The sequence below is a fragment of the Mobula birostris genome, chromosome 13 (genome assembly GCF_030028105.1).
Source record: "Mobula birostris isolate sMobBir1 chromosome 13, sMobBir1.hap1, whole genome shotgun sequence".
Classification (NCBI taxonomy): Eukaryota; Metazoa; Chordata; class Chondrichthyes; order Myliobatiformes; family Myliobatidae; genus Mobula; species Mobula birostris.
This window is the reverse complement of record NC_092382.1, coordinates 58242712-58253263: the sequence shown is the minus strand read 5'-3', so window position 1 is coordinate 58253263 and position 10552 is coordinate 58242712.

The following is a 10552-nucleotide window of genomic DNA, read 5'->3' as shown; positions in this document are numbered from 1 at the left end:
ACTCTGTTTCCATTGTGGAACTCCTAATAACATGCGGCCCTCGGTTGACCCGAGAAAGTATCAATTCTGCATTCAAATTCATTCTTACAAAGTGAATCACTTCGTAACTTTCCGGGTTGAACTGCATCTGTAACTTCTCAGCGCTGCTCTGCGTCCCGTCACTGTGCTGTTGTAACCTGTGACAACCTTCTACACTATCCATAATTTCACCAACTTCTACATCATTGTAAATAAAATAACCCACCATTCCACTTCCTTATTTACATCATTTCTAAAGCACACAAATCCCGGGGGTTTCGAAACAGATCTCAGGACACCACTGGCAGCATACAGAGAGAAAACGCTCCATCCACAACTATCCTCTGCCTTCTTGGGCGTCAGTCCTGAATCCATCAGCCAAGTTGCCCATTACTGAAGTCGGACTCACCGCTTCCCGCAGTCACTCAGCGTTTCTCCCGACCGCACAAAACGACTTATCGATCCTACATCGGCCCTTTTAACGCTCTCCTCACAAATGTCCCTCCGACTGGTGAATACTAAAGTCTTCATTCAGGACCTCCCCTTCTTCCCCCGACTTCAGAGACTTGTTTCATCTTCTATCCCTGACCGGTCCTGCACTCATTCCAGTCATCTTTTTTTCACATTCATCCACAATGGCTAGGGGTTTTCCTTAAATCTACTGCAGACCTTCTGTAGACGTTTCTAGTTATCCTAATTCCATTCTTCAGTGTGTCCCCGGCTACTTTGTAAATCTACAGTCATGTCTGATCCTTGCTTTCTAATCCTGAGGTCAGCTTCCTAAAGCTTCTTTCTTCCTCTTGACCAGATGTTTCACATCGCTTGTCGACCATGGTTCTTTCACCCTGCCACCCTTCCCCTGCATGAATGGGGCAAACCTATCCAGAGCCTCATGTAAGTGGAGCCTAAAATACCGTCACACTTCAGTTGTGCATTTTCCAGGACACATCCAGCCTAATACCATTATAGTTAGACAGGATTTTCCAGCCTACTATCATCATAATTCCACTTACACTGTTAATAACTTTGGGAACTGACACGTGTCAGTGGGCAGAGAGTGGCGCAATGGGATGGGATGGGGAATGACACGAGGTTGTGGGGACACAGTGGGGCATTGAGATATCTTTGTGACTGACGCGGGTCGGTGAGATTAGCGTGTGTACCACGTTTACGAAAGGAGTGTGCTGGACCCCTTATAATTTGCCTACCGACACAATCGATCGACAGACGGCGCAATAGCCACTGCTCTACACACCGTCCTTACACATCTGGAGAAGAAGTATGCTTATGTGAGAATGCTATTCTTGGACTACAGTTCAGCATTCAACACCATCATTTCCTCCAGTATCGACAGGAAGCTCAGAGACCTCGTCTTTGACCCTGCCTATCAGATCGCCAGCTGGATGTTAGCGTGGACTCCCTCAGCTCCACCCCACTGAATTTCAACAGAAGCCCCTCAGGGCCATGCACTGAGTCCCCTCCTTTACTCCCTGTATGCCCATGACTATATCGCCACCCACAGTTCTAATCTGTTAATTAGAATTGCCGACGACACTACATTGATTGGCCTAATCTCAAAAAAAAAATAACGAAGTGGCTTACAGGGAAGCAGTTATCGCTCTGACACAGTGGTATCAAGTAAGCAACCTCTCCCTCAATGTCGCAAAAACAAAAAAGCTGGTTCTGGATTACAGGAGGAATGGAGACGGGCTAACACCTATTAACATGAATAGATCTGGGGTTGAGAGGGTAAACATCTTTAAGTTCCTCGGCATCCACAGAGAGTTGCAGATCTGTGGAATGCACTGCCTCAGAAGGCAGTGGAGGCCAATTCTCTGAGTGCTTTCAAGAAAAAGTTAGATAGAGCTCTTAAAGATAGTGGAGTCAAGGGATATTGGGAGAAGGCAGGAACGGGGTACTGATTGTGGATGATCAGCCATGATCACAGTGAATGGCAGTGCTGGCTCGATGGGCCGAATGGCCTACTCCTGCACCTATCGTCTACTGTCACATCACCGAGGACCTCACGTGGTCTGTACACGCCAGTTGTGAAGTGAAAAAGTCACAAGAACTCCTCTTTCAACTCAGACGGTTAAGGAAATTTGTTATGGGCTCCGAAGTCCTAAGAACGTTCTGCAGGGGCTCAATTGAGAGCATTCTGACTGGATGCGACACTGGTATGGGAGCTGTACCTCCCTTAATCGCAGGACTCTGCAGAGAGCGGTGTGGACAGGCCAGCGCATCTGTAGTTGTGTAATTCCCATGATTCAGGATATTTACAAGGACAGGTGTGTAAAAACGGCCCAAAGGATCATTGGGTACCCTGGTCACCCCAGCCACAATCTATTCCAGCTGTTACCATCTGGCAATCGGTACCGCAGCATTAAAGCCAGGACCTACAGGCTCCGGGACAGCTCCTTCCACCAGACCAACAGACTGATGAACTTACGCTGATTTGAGTGTACATTATTACATTGCCTGTTTTATTCGTTATAAATTATTATAAATTACTATGATTGCACATTTAGATAGAGACGTGACGTGAAGATTTTTACTCCTCATTTATGTGAAGGATGTAAGAAATAAAGTCAATTCATTTCAGAGTGAAGCACAATAAAATATAAGTTTTATTATATTTTTTCCAAAGTCTTTTTTCTGTATTGTTGCATAAATAGTTAAATTGATCTTCAGAACTATAGTAAATTAAAACCATCGAAGATCTCCACCTAACGGCCTAACCCCGCATTTCCGCGCTCTGACGCCACCCTTCCTTTGACCTCAAGTCCATGGAATCCTTGATCCTAGAAGCACGAACAAATCCACCAGTGCCGGGACTAGGGGGCTCTCACCTACCATTTCGCCGCTCCTCCATGGATCAGCCCCATGGAGGCGAGGTAAGTCTCCAACTTACCCCCACTATCCCACAGCCCCTTCGGTCTCAAGACCCTATCGACTCGAAACGCCTCGCAAGAGAGCATCAGCACCTTTCTCTCGGGGGAGCGAAAGCCCACCGGCTCCGGTTCCAGCGGACTGGAAGTGGGAGAATGTCCCGGCCCTCCTGCAAAAGCGTCCGTTACCACCCGAGAATCTGAGGCTGAGGTAAATGTCTACCTTTGACTCTGCCTCTGCTGGGCCCGAAGGGGGCAGACTCGAGACCCATGCGGCAGGTCCGAAAGGCCAGGCAGGATGTTGAGAACCTTTTCGGTCCCGTCCCGTCCGAGAAGCGCCAGGGAGGCCGCAGTGCGCAGGCAGTGGATCTCTGCGAAGAGTCGAAGAGAAAGAGGGAGTGAGAGTCAGTTCGAGGAGGTGAGGGAGTTGGTCATAGAGATGGTGGATGTGGAAAGCGGAAGAGAGGGTGATGGTTGCGAAGATGGATTGGGGAGGAAGATCCTGATATGGGTTTCGAAAGAGTGGGTTGCATCAGAGGGGTGACTCAGATGGAAAGGGCTGGCTGTTTCAGAGGACATTTCAATGGCCTCATTGAAATCCCAGAATGTCTTGCAGGTGGGAGAGATCACTAACGGGTCACTGAACATAAGCCTTTCTTCTGACTGACAATTAAGACCATAAGACAATAAGACATAGGAGCAAAATTGGGTCATTTGGCCCATTGCGTCTGGATAATACTTCTTCCACAACCACCCCACCCCCTCCCAATCCCGGCCTTTTGGCCACGACTTTTGATGCTGTCCAATCAGGAACCTCTCAATTTCTGCGTTAAAAAAAAACACCCAACCTGGCCTCCGCAGCGGCATGTGGTAGCTAAAGCAATTTCCTTGTACCTGTGTTGTAAATAGACGCCCGTCTATCCTAAGGCTGTGCCTTCCTGTCCTAGACTCCCCCACTTTGGGAAACATTCCTTCCACATCTACCCTGCCTAGGCCTTTCAACATTATCAAGGTTTCAATGAGCTCCCCCGCTCATTTTTTTCTCTAAATTCCACCGAGTACAGACCTAGAGCCGTCAAACGTCCTTCGTATGATAATCCAGTCATTCCCGGGACCGCCCTTGTGAACCGCCTCTGGACACTCTCCGATATCAACACATCTCTTCATCTCTTCGTAGATGAAGAGCCCAATACTGTACACAATATTCAAGGACAGGCCTCACCAGGTGCCCCATAAAGCCTCTGCATCACATCCTTGCTCCTGTATTCAAGCCGTCTTGAAATAAATTCTAACATTGCATTTGCCTTTTTTTAACACCGAATCAACCTGCATGTTAAAATAGCCTGCACATTTACATTTATGTCTACCACTGGAGTGCATGGCCATGTATTTTATCAACATTGTATCTAATTTGCCACTTTCTTGCTCATTGTCCCAATATGTCTTAATCCTTCTGCCACCTACCTGTTACCCCAACACTACCGACCTATCCATCAATCTTCGTTTCATCTACCAAATGGGCAACATAGCCACCTATTCCACTATCTAAGGCATTGATATGCAGCACAAAAAGCGGTCCCAACACTTGTCCATTTTGCATCCCTAATGAACTGATACTCACCCTGATGACAATGCCCCACCGTCATTACATCCTAGTCTATCAAACCCCGTCTTTCTCATCCCGTTTCTCTGTCTTGCCTGCAGATTTTTCTTAGCGACACTCAATTGTCTCGGGCCTCTCGCTGCGGTGTCGCTGGCTATTCAGCCGCGGGAGGAGAGGCGTTTGATCCATCGCGCTCTGCTGGGGACGGCGTAGCGCAATCGTGGCGACTGAAGACTGAAGATTGAAAATGGACTGAGTTGTCTGAAATATGTACATATGTAACAACAGGAATTCTGCCGATGCTGGAAATTGAAGCAACACACATCAAAGTTGCTGGTGAACGCAGCACGCCAGGCAGCATCTCCAGGAAGAGGTACAGTCGACGTTTCAGGCCGAGATCCTTCGTCAGAACTATGTACATACGTATTTGTCTGGTTGTATTTTTATAGGCGAGACTTGGCTTCGCAGCCACGGATTCGTCTAGCGGGAGTCGGTATTGGAGAAGAGTCATAGCCCCGATATCCACGGTGTCGCCTAGCGGGCCTGGTTGGTAATATGTCTTTGTATATTGACCCCGTAGTAGTGCTGTCTCGTTTGGCAGTATTCATGACTATTCGCATATGGTAATTTAACTTGAATTGAAATAAATTGAATTAAGTTGAGCAGGGTTGTCGACTGAAAGGGGAGAAGAGAGGTGACAGTGAAGGACAGTGAGGTGAGAGGAGTGAGACGGCAAAATGAGGAGAGGATGGAGGAAGGAGGCTGAGGGAGAGGAGGGTGTGCTGAGGGATTGGGGAGTGGTGAGGGAATGGTGAAGGTGAGGAAGGGAGGGACGAAATAATAGATTGCTCTGTGGAGAGGGGAAGCAGAAGATGGTCAGGGAGCTGCACACATTCAGACACGGTGCTGGGGGAGTTCCATTCCTTCTGTGGTAATATAGGATCAGGTGGGTAACACGAAAATATCAAAAAATACGCAATAAAATACTAACAAGTTCAAGACGATAAAAGCGGAAACTAAGAGAAATCAGGAAGTATTCAGCACATTACAGGATCCTGAAACAGTTCAATGCAATCTGATTACTTACACAGGCACAATCAATTGGCAAGCATCATTCACTAAAATCTTGTTTTAAATTGCAAACTCATGGAAGAAACGATCCATTACTCTAAATACAATCCCGGGAGAGTTTTATGGTCAGAATGCTACAATTATATTACGACCAGTCCATTACTAGCGATAAGGCAACACATGATAAACGTCCAGATATAATATCACAGGACAAACCAGCAAAAACTATTTATTTAATAGTCATCCAATAACAAACAAGAGAAAAATCTGCAGGTATGTGTGTGTCATTCCAAATGCACATAATTTAGAGAAATCAGTACGTGAAAAAAAAAACACCAGAGATATGCCGACTTGAAAAATAAAACTGTAAGACTATGGTACATGAACAGGGTATACATCGTCCCAATTGTAATATCTACCGGTGGTTTCATCCGAAAGTCACTGCACAACAAAAATTATACCTACACAGCAATACTTGTGTGAATCTCCAGACATCACTGGAATAGCAGGAAAGATCCCAGCAACTGAAAAGCGAGTGTGATTGTCTATGTCCATACCACATGTTTTACCAGTTACAACTGAGAAAAAAAAATATTAATAAGCATGCTTTTATACTTCAGTATACCTCAGCAGAGGAGATTCAACATGTAGTTTTCTGGGATGGAAATCTATCAGAAATCGGGAGGTGAGATGACATTCTTTCCTTGAGGCAGGGTAGACATTGCGATTTTCCATTGAAATTTGCACAATTGTAAAAAAAATGCAAATGTTCCGTAGTGTTGAGCAAGAAACCACAATACTAAATACTATTGGAATTGTCAGAATATTTTTTTGCCATTGAGAAGTCATTAGAAGTCATTAAGGAGTCAATAAAAGTCCCTGTTACCCACCCAAACCCACAAACAGCTGGGGAAATGGGGAGGAAAGGTGCCTTTCTCATAAAGTAATGCAAGCCCCCTTTAGAAATTAACTTTCTGCGGATTATAACTGGACACTGTGAAGAAATTGTCTGTGCCAGTGAACGTATCACTTGAGCTGATACAAACTCACTGGACACTGCCAAACGGTGTACTGTATATGTTGTCTGCTCATCGAGTGTTGACGGACTTGCCGGTCCGATGTTGGGTGAAATCAGCTAAATCTCATTGCCGTGCTGCCTCCTCACTGCAAGCCCGGACCACTCTCGATCTGACCGTCGGGGTGCTCACTGTGAATTCCGTCCGTTCTCCTTGTGACGGCGATATCTCCAGCAGCTGCTCCGTTTCCTATCCGTCTGCGAGGAGCATCGGCTATGTACGCCACTGGAGAGGTGAGTATTTACACTGTCAGGCGGGATTTATTATTGAACGTGGTTCTGCGATGACGGTAGCGGAGATATGCTCAAAAATAAAAAATGAAATGTAGGATGAATTTAATCAGTGGTCGGAGGTGAAGGTCGCAGGGTGCGGGTGCCGAAGGGTCTGTTCTCGTGTTGTGTCTCTCTCGGGCTCTAAACCAGCTTTATTCTTCCCGCTGCCACATTCTCCAATAACCGCCAGTTTTTGCACTGTCAGGGTGATAAAATCCTCCTACCGCCAGTAAGAAGAACTTAGTAATTTTGTTAATTAATTGGTTGAATAAATGACATGAGCGCATAACTCCCTGCGCTGGTGAACTGCTCTCTGGATTCGGACTGAGTTACCCCATAAATAAACGCGCTTGAGCAGCAAATTAATACCATCAGCATGTATCCGGAGTGTCCAAACATGTTCAAATCCTTGGAGGGAGTCCAAGCAAAAACAGACGTGGGGGAGGCAATGACGGAAGAATAAGAGCATGGGGGGCAGTGGAGTGGAGACAAACGGGGAAGACAGAGATCGGTAGAGAAACTGAGATATAAACGAGAGAGAGAGAGACGGAGGATCAGCAAGGGAAGAGAACGCGAACGAACCACGCACGTGAGGGAAAAGAAATTTCAAGGAAGCAGACACTTTGGTTCGACAGACTATGGCGGAGAAAGATTGGCTGGAGGGAGACTGGGAGTGGGTGGTAGATTTATAGAGTGAGAGAGGGGGCAGAGGAAAGACAAACTGGGAGAAAAGAGAGACTAGTGGAAGACAGTCTTGCAGAGATAGGGAGAGACACGGGGAGCGAAGGAGAGAATAGTAGGAAGATAGAGACTGGGAGAAAGACAGGAGAGAGGGAGAGGTTGAGAAGGTGCATGTGACAGGTACGGGGCGAGAGATACGAGGGGGATACAGGTAGAAGGAGAGTGACGAGGAGAGAGAAACTGGAAGAGGAAGAGTTGAAGGAAAGAGAACGGGACTGAGGGAGACAGGGTGACAGAAAGCCTTGGAGGAAGAGAGAGAGAGACAGATAGAGAGATAGAGAGAGGGAGGTGAGGGAAAGAGACTGGGCGGGAAACAACAGGCTGAGAGGGCAGAGAGACTGAGAGGGGTGATAGACTGGGGGAAGAGAGAGAGAGAATGTGGGTAAAAGAGTGGGGTGAGAGCCCATGCGAGGAGAGAGACTGGGGTCACACAAGAGACCGGGACGAAGAAAGAGACGGAGAGGGAGAGGTTGACTGAAGAAGACAGACTGTATAGACAGAAACTGGGGGACTTGAGAGGCAATCAGGGAGAAAAAGAAATAACGGGGAGATAGTCCCGAGCAGAGAGACACGGGGTGGGGAGGGATAGCGGGATTGGAAAACGAAAGTGATGGGAGGGTCAGAAACTGTGGGAGACGAAAGTGATGAGGGGGATAGAGGGAGACTGCAGAATGTGCCCAGAAAAGGGGTGAAGAGTCTAAGGAGAGAAGGATGGGGAAGAGGGACGTAGGAGAGAAGACAGCTGAGAGGAAGACGGAGCCGATGGCCTATGGGGAGAAAAACGGCAGAGGGGGAGATGAACTGAGGGTGAGAGTTGGAGAAGAAAGTGGACAGGTATGAGAGAGAAACAGGGAGAGAGTTTGAGGAGACAGTTGGGAGAGAGAGACAGAGAGAACCTGGGGAAGAGAATCACTGGGCGGAGATGGACTGGAGAGAGAGAGTGTGGAGAGTGAGTGAGGGAGAGAGATTGCGGGAGAGAGAGAATCGGTAGGTAGAGACTGGAAAAGGGGAGAAACATTCCGGAGGGAGGGGAGAAAGAGGCCAGTGAGAGAGACTTCTGGCAGAGAGATTGAGCGAGACAGTCTAGGAGAAAAAGACTGGGCAAGAGAGACTGGTTGGAGAGAGAGCCTGGGGAGATAGACTGTTAGAAGAGAGACCGGGGAGGGACATGGACAGGGGGAACTAAAGACTGGGGACAGAAACGGTGTGAGAGAGTTTGGGAGGGAGAGAGAGATAGAGTGAGACATACAGAGGTGAGAAAGCTAGTGAAAAGTAGAGCGAGTATGGAATAAGACAGAATAGGGCAGAGAGAGGTTTGACAGGGAGAGAGAGAGAACCAATGGAGAGAGAGTCGAGGGGAAATGGAATGTCAGGGAAGGAGACTGGGGAGCGCGAAAGTGGGGGTAACGAGGGCAGAGGAAAGAGAAATAGAGAGAGGCCACGCCGGGAGCAATATAGAGGCTGGAGGATAAGGCGGAGAGAGAGAAACAGGGGGAGAGAAACAGACGGATGAGTGAGTGTGGTCGGAGAGTATTTGGGGCAGATACAGGAGGGAGTGGCGAGAAAGGGAGTGATATGAGGAAGAAAGACTGAAGCAGAGAGGCTCTGGGAGAAGGAGAATGGAGCACCAAGGAGAGATACTGGGGGTAGGAGAATTGAGAGTTAGGGAGAGAGGCCGATGTGGTAGAAAGAAACCGAGGGGGAGAGGTAGAAACAGACCAGGAGGAGGGTTGTCTGCGTGAGTCGAGGGATGTGCGTTGGGGAGAGTGATTTGGGATGGGAAGACAAATCGGAGTAACGAGGTAACGAGGAAAATGGGCAGAGACCCAGAACAGAGATGATGATGATGATTACTGTTGTTGTTGTTATTATTATTATTATTATTATTATTATTATTATTATTATTGTTAGTAGTTGTAGTAGTATAAACATGCGATTGTACTGGAGTAAATGCAAAGGAGATTCAACATATATTTTGCTCCGATGGAGATTTTTTTAGAAATCAGGAAAACGACATTCGCTCCTTGATGCAGACTGGACATTGGGGTTATCCGTAGAAATTTCCACAATTGTGAACAGAATACACGAATTTTCTGGCGTTATTTTTTTCATAACAGGTTTTTCTAATAGCAAGGACAAGTGTAACCTTTACTGTAAGTTTGCCTGGACTGTTGATTTTCTTTTTCGTTTCATTCTTGTGCAGAAGATAAAACTAACAAATGAGTTGCATTCCTGCCGATTTGGTCCTCAATATCGTCAGACCCTGACCCGCTCTGTTAGTACCGAAAGCGCAGCGGCGGAAACGAAAGAGGGAATATTGTTAAAACATAAATATAAAAGGTAAGATTAGATTAATTTTTGATTAGAGGTGGAAGTCGCGGATTCTGGACTCCGAAGGATCTGTTTCCGTGTTGTGTGTCTGTCCGTTTTATTCTCACCACTGCCATTTACACCGAGTGACCGCCAGATTTGCAGTATCAAGAACGAAATCACGGAGACCGCCTCTGAGAAGAACTTAGATATTTTGTTTATTAATTAGTTGAATAATTGACGTGAGTGGATAGTTCGCTGCGCTGATGAACTGCTCTCTGAACTTGGACTGAGTTATCCCATTAATATTCGTGTTTGTGCAGCAAATTAATGTCATGAGCATGTGTCCGGAGTGTAGAAATACGTACTCCGATTCGTTGTAATTATTTTGATCCAGTCCGGCGATGGTGTTATAAAGGAATTCGGCAACACTCACCGACCACAGGATGATGAAGCTGCCGGAGATGGTGAGAAGTAAGTTCACAGACCTCCTCCTGCTCTCCATCTCCGGGTCACTGCGGTTCTTCGCCTTGCTCTGACCCCTCAGCCTCTTACGGACGCGACTAGTCACTA